Source organism: Hyla sarda, chromosome 6, assembly GCF_029499605.1.
Source record: "Hyla sarda isolate aHylSar1 chromosome 6, aHylSar1.hap1, whole genome shotgun sequence".
NCBI lineage: Eukaryota > Metazoa > Chordata > Amphibia > Anura > Hylidae > Hyla > Hyla sarda.
In genome coordinates this window covers 62,366,182-62,374,537 of record NC_079194.1, presented here as the reverse complement: position 1 = coordinate 62,374,537, position 8,356 = coordinate 62,366,182, and positions in this window count along the sequence as shown.

Below are 8,356 nucleotides of genomic sequence, written 5' to 3'. Positions count from 1 at the left end.
TTGCAGACAATGAAATAGATGGTGGTATACTGGCAAACAGGTGGCAATAGAGATACAGGTGAGGCCAGATGCTTTTCGGGGGTGGGGGGGTCCCCATTTATCAATGTTTGGAGACCACTGTGGTGTGATACGCACCCAAAATACAAATCTCTACACGAGTACCCATCACCCCTACTGCTGAAATCTTCTCACCTACTCAGCCGGACGCACGTCCATGCCATCCGACAGCTAAGGGAGTCGGCTTCTCACCGCAACCTTCCAAGAAGACGGCAAGTCCCAGCAATATCATCTTCACATCACAGTATTCATCCGACTCACAGGTAACATCCTTCTATTAGGCTGGGCGAATACCCGTGCCATACCTGCAACACTCACAACTTGATTCACGCTGTGCAGTCCTACTTATGGATTTCAAGGTGTTTTCCGGGCAAAAACATTTTACCCCCCCCCCCCGATCTCCTTGCAGCACCCACTGGGGTGGGGGTCTCAGCAGCAGGCCCCCCGCGATCAGACATCTTATCTAGGGGATAAAATGTTTTTGCCCGGAATACCCCTTTAACAAGACTTTGAAAAACTATATACGGTATGTGCATTATACTGGACATTTAAATTGGCACAAAGCTAGCTGGCATTATCTGTGTATGTATCATATCATCATTTTATGCAACTATATTTTACCATATTTAATTTTACCACATTTTATTATATAGTGTATGTACTATATCTGTAGCAAGGGTCCTGCTCAGATAATAGGCAGTCCTATTTTATCTAAATAAAGTAGAATTCATTTTGTACAACCAGCTACATCTCCAGTCTTACTTACATCCCCCGCCCCAAAATACTATAAAAATTATTGCAATTAAGAAATAGAAACAGATTAGAAGAGGAAAAAAAAAAAAAGAACAGGTTCAAATACTTGGAACTAATGAATGGAAATCAGTATTACATTGACTTTAAAGAAAGCGGTCAGCCCAATGGGGAGAAGACTGCTGCCAGACACCATTGCTGGTGGCTTCCCTCACCCCCTAAAAGATTAGGATCCTGCATGATGAAATCCAACACGCCCCACTCTTCTCTCTCCTGACATCGGTCACTGCCTGAGAGTCAATGAATTTAAGTCTGGAAAAATTCAGCTCAGAAATTCTCCTACATAAAAGTTAACATTATGGTGAATGGAATTTCCGCTGTGCCATTCACAGGGCAGATTTTCCACTGCTGAAAATTCCGCATTCTGGATTCTGCAATAAGGCTATGTTCACACGCCAGAAATTCTGCATGGAATTCCGCATGAAAATTCTGCATGAATTTATAGTCAATACACTTCAAATGGGATTTCACCATCCCATTCCCACAGAAGAATTTCTGCTGCAGGAATTCCATTGAAGTGAATAGGCAATTCATTTCTGCAGAATTTAGTGCAGAATTTTCATGCAGAATTCAGTGCATAAATTCTGCCACATGAACTTAGCCTAAGAATGAACATATTGAATCTTTTTGCAGAATTCCGCAGAAAAAATCCATTGAAGTCAATTGGACTCTGAATTCCACATAAATTCTGTACAAATTCACAAAACTGGAATCCACAAAAACTGCAATAAATCTAGCTTAGCAGAACGGAATGTGAGCAGAAGCACAGAAATTCCATCATGTTCAGATGTCGGAATTTCCATGCGGAGATTCCACAGCAGCAGAGTCCCATTGACTTCAGTGGGATTCTGCTGCACTGTGCACATGGCGGAATTTCTGCACCTGCGCTGAAATTCCATTCCGGTGTCCACAGGAAGAATGGACATGTCCATTCTTTCTGCAGACTCCGTGCAGTCCTAGCAGCAGCATGTTATGCCAGTGCCTACAGTCTGCCGAATGTCCAGATAGAGATTTTCCATGCGGACATTCAGACATCTGAACATAGATTCCCCATGAGTGGATTCGTATAAGTTGGATCTAATACTTATGGCCAGCTTTATTCCCTAGAAGTTCCCTGTGACAGGAGGACTTGCTACAGAAATATGGTACAGTGATCCCTCAACTTACAATGGCCTCTACATACAATAGTTTCAACATACAATGGTCTTTTCTGGACCATTGTAACTTGAAACCAGACCCAACATACAATGCCCAGATCTGTGAAATGTGTCAATGGCTGAAAGAACTGACCAATCAGAATGGGCATTTCACTGGTAACAACCCTTTATCACTGAAGTGTATGCACTGAATTCCTGTCTGGTAACGCCTCCTACAGTACAGGGAGGTATTCCATGTTCTGTACTATTTACCTGTGCTGTGTTAGCTGCTCCTTTGGACACCAAGTAAGGGCGGCTCCATGTTACTTTTTTAGGACACTGGGCCTCATTTACTAAGCTGAAACTGACCAGTTTTTGTCTGGTTATTTTGGCACAGAGAGTCTGCGACATGTCTGCGCCAGTGTGCAACAGCCTGGAGAATCCGACCAACCCAATATTGCACTGTGAAAAGCCGAAGAAAAGGACATGGTCTGTAACAAAGGGGGCGTGTCTGGTCCAAAAGGGGCGTGGTTTCACAACCCGACCGATTTACTATTGAATTCACAGAAAATCCTGTGGATAAATGGCTGGAAATTTCCACCTACAAAAAGCTGCTCAGAAAATGTTACCGACTTTTCCCAATAGTAAATAGAGAGGAATCCTGCAAGTCTGAAACAACATTTCCCACTAGTAAAAACCCAAAACTCTTAGTAAATGAGGTCCTGTGTGTACTGTACAGGACCCTGAAGAAGCTCCTGTCCTCTACATAGAAAGTGATTACAGCTCCCAGCAGATCCTTATTACTTTTATATTTAAGGACTTGCTTTATATTAGTTACTGTATCTACTTATTTTTCTTTAAAGGGGTACTCCAGTGAAAACCTTTTTTCTTTTAAATCAACTGGTGGCAGAAAGTTAAACATATTTGTAAATTACTTCTATTAAAAAAAATCCTAATCCTTCCAGTACTTATTAGCTGCTGAATTCTACAGAGGAAATTCCTTTCTTTTTGGAACACTGATGACATCACGAGCACAGTGCTCTCTGCTGACATCTCTGTCCATTTTAGCAACCGTGCATAGAAGATGTATGCTAAGGGTAGCATGGTGGCTCAGTGGTTAGCACTGCTGCCTTGAAGTGCTGGGGCCTTGGGTTCAAATCCCACTAAGGACAACAATAAATAAAGAGTTATTATTATTATAATGACGTCAGCAAAGAGAACTGTGCTCGTGATGTCATCAGAGAGAATTCCAAAAAGAAAAGAATTTCCTCTGTAGTATTCAGCAGCTAATAAGTACAGGAAGGATTAAGATTTTTTTAATAGAAGTAATTTACAAATCTGTTTAACTTTCTGGCACCAGTCGATTTAAAAGAAAAGGTTTTCACCGGAGTACCCCTTTAATCCTCACTTTTTCCTATTTTTGGATGACATTTTGTGGCTTTCCCTAGAGTTATGGTCTCAACATACAATGGTCGTCCTGAAACCTATTAATATTGCAACTTGAGGGACCACTGTGTATTGGAAAACTAAAAAATTTTCATTTTGCAAAGAATAATCTTTCTTTGATGAAACCATAAAACCTCCTATAGGGCAGGATAAGCACATAGGTATGTCTACAGAATATATAGTAAATTTAATAGTAAAAACTCAATTTCTTAAGAGTTTAAAGAGTCAAAATACCTAATAAATACGTTTTCCTTTACTGACTGCAGATTTTTTGTTGCTGCAAGCCTCTGCCCTTGCCATTCAGGAAAGGATTATACAGTTAAGAAGGTCGTTGACTATGTAAGATCTTTATCAATCAGGTGACTTTGTAATGTGTGGCGTGCTTCACTGTGGCATTGTGGGTATTGTAGTTCATAAACACCTGTAAGAAACTGAATAAAAAAAAAAAAAAATGTACATAAAAACACAAAAAAATACAACGTCCAAATACATAAAATCTTTATTAAAACTGAGTGGCGCGTGTTAAACATTTGGGGATGCGGGCCATGGTATGTGACGTTTACGGCTATCAATCCTGGGATATCACAAGCCATAAAAAAGGCAAATACCAACCCTTTATAAGGCACAAGAGCAAAGCAATGGTTCAGTCCTCCAAGACATAAGCAATTAAAACATTGTGTTCCTAATCCAGTGCAATCTTGGAAGGTGAAGACTAGGATCGAGATCAGGAAGACACAACAACATTTTTCTGGATCACATATAAAACGTTATTACCATGACTGTAGACCAATAACAATGTTTCCCAGCTGGCGTGCCTCCAGCTGTTACAAAACTACAACTCCCAGCATGCCCGGACAGCCGTCGGCTGTCCGGGCATGCTGGGAGTTGTAGTTTTGCAACAGCTGGAGGCATGCCGGTTGGGAAACACTGACCTATACAAAGACAAAAATCTAAACATACAAGGCACGCCTAAAAGAATTTGTTATGCAGGTTCAGGGCAATACGACTGGCACATAGCATGTTGAGACTATGGTGTTTTTTTTTTTTTTTGGGAGGGGGGGGGGGGGGGGTCGAAATCTTTTCTCTATGGGAGCAAAAAAATAAATAAAAATAAAAAAATACATAAAAATGCCATGAGTTTAGCATTTGTGTTTTTGTTCCTTCATTTTTGCAATAGAAATTTTTGAGTCACATGTTAAAAGTGAATTTTGGGAGTGCAAACTAACAGGGCAGTTTTTTGCGGAGTTTTTTTTTTCCCGGGCAAAGGATAGGGGGAAAAGTTATAGTCCCCCGCGATCTCCTGCACAGCGCCCCCGCAGTCTGCAGGAAGACGCCGTGCCGACCCCCACAGTAAGCCGCGGCCGACAAGTGCCCTCTATGTAACACTAACTTATCCCCAATCCTGTAAAAGCTTTTTTTTTTATTTTCACACACACACACACACACATTATATATATATATATATATATATATATATATATATATATACACGAAAAAGGCCTTTTATTATGCTTGAGGTAGCCCTCCTTAGGTGGCCCACTTTGTCCTGTAATGCATAAAGTGTGCCTGTCATTACAAAAAACTTTTGACACATCACAGAACATTTTGATTGGTCGGGGTCTCAGTGCTGAGACCCCCACTTATCAGTAGCATGAGCCAGGATCTACATCCTTCTTCACAAAAAAGCCTCGATCCTTGTGAGCCTGGGAGTGAAGCAAGCTACTGTGCGCTTCTCCCTGCTTGTTCTAATAATTAGTAGGGATTTCAGCACCTGGACCCTGACCAGTCAAAACTTTTGACATGTTTCTGTGATGTCTTTCAGGTTATGTCAATTATTTTGGGAAATAACAGGGACACTTTAAACATCACACGGCAAAGTGGATCCCCTGAAGCATTATGAAAGGGCGGGGTGTGTGTGTGTATTATGGGGGAGATTTATCAAAACTTGTGCAGAGGAAAAGTTTTCCAGTTGCCCAAGTTTGCAGAGGCCTTCCTAAAAATGAAAGAAGCGATCTGATTGGTTGCTATGGGCAACAAGGCAAGTTTTCCTCTGCACAGGTTTTGATAAATCTCACCCTATGTGTACATACCCCTCAAAGTAAGACATTCACACTCCCTGATTGTATAATCTCACCAGTAACCTGATATATACTCCCATTACTATTAGGGTCACACCCATCTGACTGATTTTCTTAAAGGGGTACTCCGGTGGAAACCAAATTTTTTTTATTTATTTATTTATTTATTTATTTTTTAAATCAACTGGTGCCAGAAAGTTAAAAACAGATTTGCAAATTACTTCTATCTTAATCCATCCAGTACTTATCAGCTGAAGAGGAAGTTCTTTTATTTTTGAATTTCTTTTCCGTCTGACGACAGTGCTCTCTTGTGACACCTCTGTCCATGTCAGAAACTGTCCAGAGCAGGAGCAAATGCCCATAGCAAACCTCTCCTGCTCTGGACAGTTCCTAAAATGGCCGAGAGCACTGTGGTCAGACAGAAAAGAAATTCAAAAGTAAAAGATCTTCCTGTGGATCATACAGCAGCTGATAAGTACTGAAAGGATTAAGATATTTTTTAATAAAAGTAATTCACAAATCTGTTTAAACTTTCTGGCACCAGTTGATTTAAAAAAAATAAAAAAATGTTTTCCAGTGGAGTACCCCTTTACACTGGTGCAGGTAAAAAAAAAAACAGTGGTCCATATCCTATCACAACTCACCGGTATTCTAAAGTAGACCAGAAAATGTAAGCTGCGGTCTGTCTGTCATCTAAGAGCAATGTGGAGCCTTTTTTTTTTTTAAGCAAGATATAAATCTACTCCGTGTCTATCCGTGTCTATCTAGAAATAAACATTCCTGTAGGGTGCTGAAGGCAGTCCTGTCCCAATTCATTTATAGAGATGAGCGAACTTACAGTAAATTCGATTCGTCACGAACTTCTCGGCCCGGCAGTTGATTACTTTTCCTGCATAAATGTGTTCAGCTTTCCGGTGCTCCCGTGGGCTGGAAAAGGTGGATACAGTCCTAGGAGACTCTTTCCTAGGACTGTATCCACCTTTTCCAGCCCACCGGAGCACCGGAAAGCTGAACTAATTTATGCAGGAAAAGTAATCAACTGCCGAGCCGAGAAGTTCGTGACGAATCGAATTTACTGTAGGTTCGCTCATCTCTATTCATTTACTAAGAACAATAAGGCACAACACACGGTGAATGAACTGGCTGCAATGGGATCCGATTAACAGATATAAAAATATATTAAGAATTTAGCAGCTAGATTGAACACTTGGGTGAAAAGTGGCCAATGATAGAGGCTCCATATCACAAACAGATGTCATATGTCTGAAAACCGTCCCCTTTTCTCATAATAAAGCAGATTAGGCTGCACTAATGTCCACACAGATTAGATTAGTGTTTCCCAACCAGGGTGCCTCCAGCTGTTGCAAAACTACAACTCCCAGCATGCCCGGACAGCCTTCGGCTGTCCGGGCATGCTGGGAGTTGTAGCTTTGCAACAGCTGGAGGCACCCTGGCTGGGAAACACCGCATTAGAAAAATGTCAGCCAAGTCATCTGAACCGGCCGACATTTTAATGCAGTGTTTCCAGTCATGCTGGGAGTTGTAGTTTTGCACACTGATTGGTAAAACGCTGATCTAATGTGCATGGAGAAGCCTCAACCTCGGATGGTATAGATGTCTGCAGAATGTGTATGGCCAACTTTGGTCTCTTGTCTACTGACCTACACATCCCCTGAATGCGGATGAGATCGCAATGCACATAGGCCAGCCTAATACCAGAGCAATACTAGAATACTAATCTACACCAAAAAAATCTAGAGACAAAAAAAAAAAAAAAGAGCAAAGGCCTTTCGAAAAACTCAAATATTTAATGCTAATTGCATCTGTGCTTGTCTTTAGTTGTGGGCATTCTTATTAAAGGGGTACTCCGCTGCTCAGCATTTGGAACAAACTGTTCCGAACGCTGTCGCCGGGAGCTTGTAACGCCTGAGCCCCGCCCCCTCATGAAGTCATAGCCGCAGGGCGTGACTTCGTGAGGGGGCGGGGCTATGATGTCACAGGCTCCAGCGTTTGGAACAGTTTGTTCCAAACGCTGAGCAGAGGAGTACCCCTTTAAAGGGGTTATCTAGGGAAAAACTTTTTTATATAAATCAACTGGCTCCAGAAAGTTAAACAGATTTGTAAATTACTTCTATTAAAAAAAATCTTAATCCTTTCAGTACTTATGAGCTTCTGAAGTTGAGTTGTTCTTTTCTGTCTAAGTGCTCTCTGATGACACGTGTCTCGGGAACCGCCCAGTTTAGAAGAAAATCCCCATAGCAAACCTCTTCCAAACTGACACGTGTCATCAGAGAGCACTTAGACAGAAAAGAACAACTCAATCCTTTCAGTACTTATGAGCTGCTGAAGTTAAGATTTTTTAATAGAAGTAATTTACAAATCTGTTTAACTTTCTGGAGCCAGTTGATATATGAAAAAAAAAAAAAAAAAGTTTTTTTTCCTGGATAACCCCTTTAAAGGGGTACTCTGCCCCTGGCATCTTATCCCCTATCCAAAGGATAGGGGATAAGATGTTAGATCGCCGCGGTCCCGCTGCTGGGGACCCCGGGGATCGCCACTGCGGCACCCCGCCATCATTACTGCAGAGTGAGTTCGCTCTGTGCGTAATGACGGGCGATACAGGGGCCGGAGCAGTGTGACGTCATGGCTCCGCCCCTCATAACATCACGGCCCGTCCCCTTAATGCAAGTCTATGGCAGGGGGCGTGATGACCGCCATGCCCCCCTCTCATAGACTTGTATTGACGGGGGCGGGCCGTGACGTCACGAGGGTCGGAGCCGTGACGTAACGATGCTCCGGCCCCTGTATTGCCCGTCATTACGTGCATAG